Raw genomic sequence first — 11562 nt, 5'->3', positions numbered from 1 at the left:
ATTAAATTATTTTTCCAAGAAAGAAGGAGTTTAATTTTCTAGGAAAAACAAACAAAGTGTGTAATAAATATTCTAAGCCAATATTACAAGAAACGGGAGAGATTCTAATCCAATTATAATCCATAGCGTATAAACAGTCTTTATAATTTTATTTTTCTATATAAGTACTCAGCTTTTATCCACCCACTGCTGGGTGCCCTCTGTTCCCGTTGGCCCCACTGTTTTTTCTCCTATATACAACAAACAAACAAACAGAATATAACACACAATATATACATGTACAGGGTGTTAGTGACATCGTAACATCGTATATATATTGTTACGACTAATACGCGAAGTGCGGCTACACCTAGTTTTAGCCGGTTAGAACTAGGTGTAGCCACTTACTCTTGGTTAAACCTAGTACACTAGCGAGTGTGAGCCACACTCGCTAGTAGACCTGCAGTAGACCAGCAGCACCTGGCGCCCACAACCTGCAGAGGCGCGTGCCTTGCTATGCCCTCCATCCCGCGCCGCTGCTGCAGATGCTGTGAATCAAGAGTGTGACGCGGGGCGGAAGGCTTGGTGGAACACGCATCTAAGTTTTATCCAACAGGGATTGGCTGGACCTAGTTCTAGCCGGCATGATGAAGGCTAGACCTAGTTTTACCCGAAAACAATCGGCTAGTACTAGGTATTTATATAGAGTATTTGTAGACATATGTAATATAATATAAATTAATAATATATAATTTATATATTTCACTTCACTGACTAACTGCTTTCAGGCATACCTCACAAATTCCTCTCCATGCAATGCAGGATTATTAGAAGTATAAGTGCTCGGTTGACCGGGAATAAAAAACTCTCGGCATGTCATATATGGGAGCATCTACAGAGGAAAAGATCACGAGGAGTGGAAATCTGTTATTCGATCCTACATCCCAATAGGGGATAAATGATTTGAAGAAGAGATCAAGAATATACTTACTTCTTATTAATGTAATTACTACAAACATTTAGTTAAGATTGTTACAAACTATAATAACAATATCTGTCTATAACAACTGACCATTTCCGTAAAATTGTCTATAAGTACAATAATTGAATAATGAAAGCAAACGAGTTTGCCACATGTTGGGTATAAATTAAAAGATATACATCGCACAGGTGTCCGGCCGTTTGTGGAAAAAAAGAAGTTAATGTTAACCCCTGACCAGATGCAGGCATCGCGGTTCGAAAGTTGCAGAACTGTATAAATGTATAATAGTCTTCGTAAATGTCATAGAAAGAAGGGTTCTGAATGATATATGAGAGTTAATGTGCAAATAGTTGCCCTATCTGCTCTAATAGGGATACAGTGGGAAGATGAGAGGTAAACATAATTACTATGCTAAAAAATATGTCGAGTTGAAGGGGATTGAAACTTGGCAATAGAGTATTATTGTAATCTGTAAAAAAGACGATAGGGTGATCCCTTGCCACCATGAGTTTTAACATATTTCTGCCCACCCCATTAGGGATTACGGGCGAGAGGTTGAACAGAAGACAGTTGAAAAAACAAAAATCAATTTTGCTTGCGTTCTAGTTTTTTTGATAAAGTGATCAAATTACATTTATGTTAGGAAATTGACAATCCCTAGGTCATTGCAACCCTTGACCACCGAGCCCTAAAACTAACACATTCAATTCATGGCCGCCCCACTTCAATGCACTATGGGATATCGCCACCCCTGTGTTTCCCACGGCTGCCCTCCCCCTCACACACACCGCAACAACATCTTCCGTCCCTCTTGCACGAGTTACTTCCTACGGAAGAGACGCAGGGTGCAAAAAGTTGTGTTTTTATCCATTCGTGTGTACGCCGTGTGGCGGCATCCTATATTTCCGTACAGGGAAGTGGGTGTGCAGTAACCTTTATAATTGGGGATCAGGTAGTACAGCTATTTAAATCAAACTGTCTTTTATTAAACGCAGAATGACGCACTTAGAAATGGCAAAGGTCTACTTACTAAAATATTTTTTGAAGAGGCCAATAAAATATTTGCAAATTTTAATGAAATACAAAATTTAAAAAGGTCAAAGGGTGCACAGTGTCGGTGGTAGCAAAATACTAATTTGAAAAGCCTATTTAAATAAAGAAAAACAAAAAAAAAAACAGGCAAAGTCAACTTGGTAAAAAATAAATTGAAAAAGGGAAAAGATAGGTTTCGAAATTAAAGACCTCTGGAAAAATTAGGTCGACGAAATATTACGGTTCGTTATACCAATTCTGTGGAAAAGGGTCTCAATTGGTTAATTCGCGCCTGGATTTAGGCATATTTTTTATTAAGTTTCTTTTTTCTCGGGTTTAATAAAAGAGCCAGAAAGTCTGTTAAATAAAAATAGAGGTCTGATTCTTTTCTTTTTTTTTTACCTCAAATACATTTTAAAATACGATTTAGTAATCATAAAAAAGAGTGATCGAAAGGTGACAAAAACGTTTTCTTTTTCTATTTAACTTATTTATTATACATTTTAATACAGAAAAATATAATAACTGCGACGTTTGGTCACGTTGTTCTATGACGTCACAGTGTGCTTTTTCATACAAATTCAATAGTTATTTCGTGTTTTGACGTTTAGTAAAAAAGTAACTGACTTGACTAGTTGGAAACTAGCCTATTAGAAAAGTTTCCAATTCCCTTCGGTTACCCATGGGTGGTCTATGATTACTTGCTAAACGGATTAGGGTGAATGCAGTTCGATATTTATTAAATACTTACCTGTCTCCACTGCGTAACTTTACCCTACCTGTTTAGATTTAAAAAAAAATATTTTGCAACAGCGTGGACCCATGAGGTAGGTATTATTACTTATGTGTTCCCTTTTATTTATGTGTTCTTTACTTTTATACATAACATAAACTGCCTAAATACGTCCCACTGCTGGGCACAGGCCTCTCCTCAATCAACCGGAGGGGGTATGGAGCATACTCCACCACGCTGCTCCAATGCGGGTTGGTGGAGGTGTTTTTACGGCTAATAGCCGGGACCAACGGCTTAACGTGCCCTCCGAAGCACGGAATCATCTTACTTTTTCGGACAATCAGGTGATTCAAGCCTGAAAAGTCCTTACCAAACAAAGGACAGTCTCACAAAGTGATTTCGACAATGTCCCCATCGGGAATCGAACCCGGACCTCCAGATCGTGAGCCTAACGCTCTAACCACTAGACCACGGAGGCTGTTACTAGACCACTTTACTTTTATATTTTCCGGAATTAAACTGATTTGAAGTATGCATACATGTAGAACTAACCCTAATATGAGTCATTGTTACTTGATATAATAAAATAAAAAAATATAATATTATTATTATACTTATTGTATTTCCGTGCTTAAGAAGGTACGTTAGGCCATTGGTCGCGGTTACTGCTTACTGGTGTAAGTACGTATTCGTTACTTGAGCCATGTCTGGGGCCTTTGACGGCTCAATAATAATCCTGACATCACCTGATATGATAGAAGATCGTATTTGTTTATTCTATTTTTACTATAGCAATGCAATAGCCCAGACACCTTGCGGACACCTCTTAATTTTATTTTAAGTTAGACCCGTCATTTTCTTATTCGCCGAAAAGGAAAGGGACGGACGATTGACAACTGTTCATTTAAAAATTAATAAAGAACATCTCGCTGATATGCCATTCGATTGCATAACGTGTGCTGTCAACTTAATTCTGTCGGGTTATTGGACAATATAAAATTTTGGGAGGGTTTTTTTTTTTTAATTTCTACCTAATATTGACGTGTGTTCCATAAATTTTATGCCTGTCGATTACCCGTCCCTTTCCTTTTTGACGGATAAGAAAATAACAGGTATAACTTGACTTACTTAAATTAAATTTAAATAGTTGAGTGATCATTACCGGAATCAGCGCCATCGTAAACCCAACCGGCCTCGCTTACACTTTTTTTTACCCGTTTGTTTTGGTACAAAATTTGTACTTTGTACAATCTTTCTCCATATATTTTATTAAGATATGCGATAAGTAATTCATCTAAGAAAGCAGGAGCGCATTGCAAACAACTGTCAAATAGCAATATTGCTTTCTTAGATGAATTGCTTCGATGTGGCCATTAACACCCCCGTGGCGTTCACTTCATTTAGTGCTGCCTCTGTAACTGATGCTAGACCTAAGTTTATAGTGTGTGACCAAATATACTTAGATATTTTTTATAAGTCCCGTAGATACTATAACATAACATGATAAGACATACACATCATCATGGCAATGAATCATGACATTTCATGATTATTATAACACGTCAAGACGGTCTATATCACTTCATCCATTCCCCTGATACCTCCATGGTCGAATGAACTAATCGAGTTAAGCCACTGGGCAGCGAATGTCAAGGTCACGCGAGCCCCACGAGGACTAGGCTGACTTTAATATAGTTATTGACATGTCAGGATCCACATATCTACCTACATACACTCTAGTAGCATCTTTTTTTTACCTTTGATGGGTTTTCTCTTGGCCCCAGACTTTCCCGAAGTCATTAAGGCCTAAGATGAAGCAAGCTCGCCCAGAAGGTGCCTGTTCACTCTGGCCTTGGAAGCACCCGGGTTATATGTATTCGGAAATACAGAAGACGGCAAAGAGCCATTCCCTAGCAGTGCGCATAATGAAGGTGCAGTGCAGTGCGTATCTCCCTAGCATTATCCCGTTTTTTCGCAGTGTCCGCTTACCTAACCTGAAGTTTTTACAGAAGCGACTGCCTAAGCGACTGCCTATAGCCCAATATAGGATAGGTCACATACTTCCAAAAATGCATTTCTCGGGAATGTGTTTCGAAGTTCGAAACTTAATCGAAGAGGCGATGATCGGTGACTATATTAAAGTAAGTGTGGGGTATGTTTGTTCTATTATGGGGTAATCTATATCTCCTGATAATTCATTTCTGACTGAATTACTCTGCTTACTTCCTTAGTGAATATGGGCGCAAGTTGATATTGAAATTTATTTTCTGTGGGTGCATGTAGTAGTAATGGCTTATGCGATTGTTCATGAGGAATGGTGACCAACACCAGGCATAATTTTCTTAATTTTTGTTTGTTTCCTACTTCATATCATCATAATATACATATATCGAAGGATTTTCTATGTATAATTGTAGACTAAGTGATACCTACACGTTTCATATGTAACCCGGGGTAATCTATAATTGGCTTTCTTGTTACTTAAAATATTATATCACTACTATGTATACTATATAAGCTGTTGATTACCTGAACAATAAATAAATAAATGTGAGTTTTCTCACGATGTTTTCTTTCACTGCTGAGCACGTGCTAATAATGGGACCACTATGATGTGCTATACTGAGATATAGCCCTACGGCTCATCAGTCACTGAACCTTTACAGAAGAACCTTAAATCACGCTAAATATTTTTACCTTGAGGCCATTTGGTTTTCAAAAGAAATACACCTAACCCTTTGATCCGGTTTACGTGGAAGATAAATTACTTTCCAAACTCCAGTTCAGCTAGCATGTCTTTGACCTCATGACCCGAGGTGGTCAACCCACCTGCCCCCTATGACGTCACAGACAGGCCAAATGTTGAAAAATTAAGCCTGCCGCAACCACCACAAGCATATATTATTTACTGTGCTATATTTGTTGTGCTATGACGTATGATTTTTCTTTTAGTGTACCACATACGGTTTATTTATAGACTTTTCTTTAAATAGAAAAGGTTTTCAAATGTATTTGAACGACTGTCTGTCTGAGGTTACACATCTAAATATAGAAAAGAACAAAATATAATGTGTATTGTTGTCGAATGGCCTATCTTAACGATCCCGGGGCCATAGCCAATGCAAAAGCCCCCAGTACGCTTGAGCCCCACTTTTCAGCCCCCTCTTTTCTGCCTTACTCTGCATTCCCCCCTTCCCAGACTACCTTTGACATAAGGTAACCTAAGATAAGATAAAGATAAGATAAATATTGAGCACAACGAACGCAAGGTATACAAAATAGTCCTAAGGTGACAGCTAGCTGTCAATCCAATATATTTTTATGACTGTCACTGTCGATTGTCGTAATCGTATGCGACTTGGCTAAAGACCCTAATTCTCCAATTCTTTATATATTCCTGTCAAATTCGAATAATGCCTGTGGGTAACCTGACAAAATAATAATGGTAGCTAGAAATGCTTATGTATGACTATCTTGTCCTCAGCGATGAAAGAACATCGTTAAGAAACCCATATTCCCGAGAAATGCTTTTCGGAGGTAAGTATGTGATAATGTAATGACACCTGTGTTGAATAGAATATAATAAAATTTGTTTATTATAAAAGGACGCCACATACAAAAACAAGACAATAACGTCACTTGAAATTTTCACAGAGCAATTATAAAAAAGCATAGAGGATGTTCATTAGAATGATGATAAGGCCAGGCGCGCACTACGAGATTTTCGCCGCGCGGCAGAAAAAAGCAGCGGCATAATGTCGCACTGTAATTCTGTACCAACAGTTTTAAATTGTATTGCGCGTACTTAAAGGCAGAGCCACCGCAGCGGCGCAGTATTACAGTGCGACATTATGCCGCTGCTCTTTTCTGCCGCGCGGCGAAAAACTCGTAGTGCGCGCCTGGCCTAAGGTGGTGGTGGACGTCCTTAGATAAAAGGGTCTCACTCAGCACAACCTGGTTCCTGCTGGGTGAGCCACGAAGGTACTCGTACATAGATTATATAATATACTAAGTTACTTAAATAGTATTTAGGTGTATATAAATGTGTACCTACATTGTGCTGGTTTTCCCTTCGCGGGTTAGAAGGTCAGACTTCGGAAAAATCCGGACCTGTCAAATCTTTAGGTTACGTAAGAGGATCGTATGAAAATGAGGTAACGCTACGGAGATGATGAAGTAGTTAAAATAGTAACTAATTAAACTAATTACTGCGTTAATTAAGAATAACTTGTAACAACGTAAGTAGTATCTGTAAGCCGAAAGCTCTTAACTCCATTTATTATTTAATTTTAATTGTAGCTTCTACAGAGATTTTCTTCCTTTAGCGGAAACCAATTAAGTATAAGCAAAATGCATTTTTAATAAACAAAAGTCGGTCGGCGAATTTAAAATACATTTTCAGATTGAGCATTATATTCATAATTGGATTTATAGATAATTGATATCTGGTACTTACTGTCTAAGGTAAAAGGTTAACGTCGTGTCTTATAGGGAAGTCAAGGAATTGGCCTTTGATAGACTGGAATGGAAAATGCTACACCGACAAGAGCGTGGCTCTTAAATTGATGATGATTTAATAATTTAATAATTTAATTTGCCACCTATTACATGGGACATAAACATACCTGGCGAGGAGTAGCAGTATATAATATACATGTGGGATAAGTAAGAGGCTGAATGTTGATTTCTGAACGAAGACAAATAAAGAAAAGATGGATGAGTGACTTGAAATGAACGGAGTGAAATGAACGGTGTGAACGGATTGAGATGACTGACTGATTTTTAAAAAGAGACGTTGGGTGAGAGTCGAGGTGGAAGGGTGTTATTTTTTGATCTGCGTTAATCGTTAATATTTTCAATTAAAAAAGTGTAATGTCTGCGTGCTTATTAAGAAGGAAACAATAAAAAAAGGTGTTAAAGGTGCTAACGTGTTTAATTCTCGCCCGACGATCCCACATACATCTCTCATCTATAAAATAACATAATCTCACCACTAAGTATATCCAAATTGGGGTAAGAAGAACTATGTACCCACACCTCACCGAGTTTTCTGTTAGAACAATGTGATCATCATCATCATCAGCCCATTAACGTCCCCACTGCTTGGGCACGGGCCTGCCCTATGGATGGATAGGGAGATCGGGCCTTAAACCAGGGCCCAGTGCGGATTGATGGTTATTAACGACTGCTAATGCAGCCGGGACCAACGGCTTAACCTGCCTTCCGAAGCACGGAGGAGCTCGAGATGAAAACTTTATTTTTGTGGTCACCCATCCTATGACCGGCCTTTGCGAAAGTTGCTTTACTTCAACAATCGCAGACCGAGCGCGTTAACCGCTGCGCCACCGAGCTCCTCAATGTGATAGGTGAGCCGTATCGCCGTCTATAATGCTCGAGCTGGCTGTGTTAAATGGATCAACTGTGTATGTTAAGTGTTATATAATTTTCACTAATTGTACGAAACCCACAACAAAATTGAAGTAGGTAATTACAAGACTGGCGCCGTTGATATAATAAGACAAGAATTTGGAAAGTAAATAGGTAATTATGATAAGATACATTTAAGTAGACATTTGTTTAGACGTAAGATAGATAGTAAGGTGTTATCGAGTGCGTACGCTACCGCCGTCACACACTAAGTAAGTAGGTACTTAATCACTGTCGCATTTAGAAAGTTGGTAAGTAAGTACGCATATGTTGATAGCGACAGTTTGAGACTTCTACATCACCCCGGTCACTCCATATAAAAATCTAATTCTTATTGTATCGCCTTACTGTGTAACAGCCTTTCGAATACATCCCGCTTAGGGACGGTACTGAAAAGTATCGGCGTCCGAAGGACGTAATATACGATCCCGACGACCCGATTACTCTAGCCATAGAGGCAGCCAAACACCAAACACTTCAGGACCCCTATACCGACCCCGCCGCGGCGTGCTCGACGACTTCCATCAATCAACGCTTATCGCTATCGGGTCGATTAATTCTTTCAAATATTTTTCCTCTCAGACGACGCCCTGAGCCGAGGTTTGCGCCCAACTGGGTACCCTCAGGCCTGTTGTCTTAAACGTTGTACTTGGTGGGAGCCTTCAGCGCTCCCCATTTGTCCGGTCAAGTAGTTAATGCCATCTGCGGCAAATCTACAATAAGTCACGTCAAAAAAAAATCTGCTTAAGAGCGAGGAAGATAGACTGCATACTTAGTGGGAAATATCGTAGACTAAAGCAAAAGGAGACGAGAGAGAGGAGGAGGAGCTGGAGAGAGAGTCTTGGAAGAAATGGAGGGAGGCAGTGGGACACTTTAGGCTAGATAAGATAAGAAATCAAGAGGAGGTGAGGACAATCGGGTAATCAGTCTGTAATGTCCAAACAAAACTAGGGATCACCAAGTGATTTTTATGTCCCAAAATTCGAACCAGAGAACTCCGGATCAATCAATCCAACGCTCAACCACTGAACCACCAAGGCCGTTACTTTGCAAATTCAAATTATGTTTATTTCAGACATTATCACATCCATAAGGGTTAGTATGACACAAAACTTAATAAATCAAACTTAGTGCTCAAAAAATGAACTCTGGACACAGGCTGCTGCAACTTTCAGGAAATTGTTTCCGCTGCCACGCACCCGCACATCAAGGATGATACTCTCTTTATATAATTGCAGCAAACCCATCTACATAAACGCATTGAATTGAACCTGAAAGAACCTCGATCCGCTCAGCAACCTGAGATAACAACCTGTGATATTGAAGAAATAACCGTATTTAAAAGTTGTTTATGTAAATATTACGTTGGTAGGAAACCTGCCGAAATATTTGAACACACAGTTGAACGTTTTGAGAAAACAAAGAAAGCATCAAACAAAGATAATAAGCAAACATTATAAAATTCCAGTAAATTCCGAAACAAAAGTAACTCGAGACAAATGAAACCACAAAGAAGTGACGTCACACTGAGACACTTCACACTGAGGACACGTGCCGCATAACAATCCATCTAAACAATATTCGTGCCAAATATAATCCTCCAAAATTAACCGAAAAATCACATTTGCCACTAAGCGGTATCCACAGAACTTGAAATTCCAGTTATGAGATTTACGCACACTATTGACGGGCAAGAGTTGAAAGGAAACCTGTATCGACATATTGGGAGGGCATTGAATATGTTTTGCTACCCCTAATTTGACACAAATGTTTTGTCCCGGTTTTAAAGGAAAGCTAAATAATGGTTATACAATATAATGAACATAACTTCACTATTCAAATCCGAGCAACGGACTTGGATAAACTCATCATCATCTATCCTAACTCCATGTTTAGTAACTCAATAACCGCAAGCGGCTAAAAACTAAGCTCTGCCCACCCTAGTGAAGAGTTACAGTCTTCTTCTTCTCTCGTGTGGGTTGAGAGGTGGATTACCAACCTCATCAACCCTGGTGTCTGGCTTACTATTGAGCCGCCAAAGGCTCCTGACATGACTCATGTAACGACTACTTACTTACATCAGTAAGTAGTAACCGGGACCAACGGCTTAACGTGCCATCGTAACAATTACAGTTACAGTCGTATAGGTCCCGGCAAACTTCTTGAACATCGACCTTGACTGCGCACAACCGAATTTTAGATCTCTTTGGTGGTGCGGTACGGGGCGCGGGGGCGGGGGCGGGTGAGTCCCGCATCGACCGGCTATTGGTAGATCAGTCGATACTTCCCCCGCGCACTCTTGTCTTCGTCCCTTTGACTCCCGAATACACTTGCGTGCAGTGAAACTGTCACGTTTTTGTTATTGCTCTTTTGTTAGTTTTTTTTTTTGTTATTGCTCATTTGTTTAAGTTTAAGAATTAGTTACTAGCACGAGGTCTATGTCTACAGATCCAAAACCTAGCACTAGCTCTGGTATTGCTGGTTTCAACCTCATGGAAGGAATATTATACTTACCTGACGATTAGTTTTTAATTAAATATAATAATATAATAATTGTTTTTTTAATGAACTTAAGAAATTAATCAAAAGTTCATTTTTTTGCACGGAAGTGTACGTGCGCGAACTTTCCCCCACTACGACACTCGATGCTCAAGAAGTTTGCCGGGAGTTATAACCTGAGACGTCATTATGTTATAATATATAACACATAGATACATATACATATAAACTCACGCCTACTTCCTACCGAGAAAAGCAGAGACTATGGAATTCCATTTGCTTCGATCCTGACATAACTCGGATCTCTTGCTTTCTCCACATTCATCAATCTTTTCATATACGCACGCTGGTTCAGAGTATATCATAATTATTATTAAACCTTGTTTCTTCATCGGTATCCATTTTCACATTAGTAAGTAAGCGGACCCTGTGAAAAACACGATAATGCTAGGGAGATGATGATTATTTATTTATTTATTTATTTATTTGCCTATCCAACCTGCCCAATGCGTCAAGATTACGAGCCGTCGCGGGCTCAGTGATCGGGATCGTGTAGCCTAATAGCAAATTGGTGGGCGTAACCATGGTAACCACGATATTAAGCGAGTCTATTAGTGTTGATTTTCCCGATCTCGATGCGCCAGCCCGTGACCTTGGCGGTTAAAAAGGCCACATCAAAGCAATTCATCTACATACATAAACTCACGCCTATTTCCCACCGGGGTAAGCAGAGACTATAGAATTCCATTTGCTTCGATCCTGACACACTTCTCTTGCTTCCTCCACATTCATCAATCGCTTCATACACGCACGTTCAGAGTAGATCGTATTGAACCTTTTCTAAGGACATCTCCAATTTGGTCATCAGCAATTCATCTAAAAAAGCAATATTGCAATTTGACATTTGCGC

Source organism: Pectinophora gossypiella, chromosome 2, assembly GCF_024362695.1.
Source record: "Pectinophora gossypiella chromosome 2, ilPecGoss1.1, whole genome shotgun sequence".
In the NCBI taxonomy this organism is placed as follows: domain Eukaryota; kingdom Metazoa; phylum Arthropoda; class Insecta; order Lepidoptera; family Gelechiidae; genus Pectinophora; species Pectinophora gossypiella.
The sequence above is the reverse complement of the archived record's forward strand: the minus strand, read 5'-3'. Positions refer to the sequence as shown.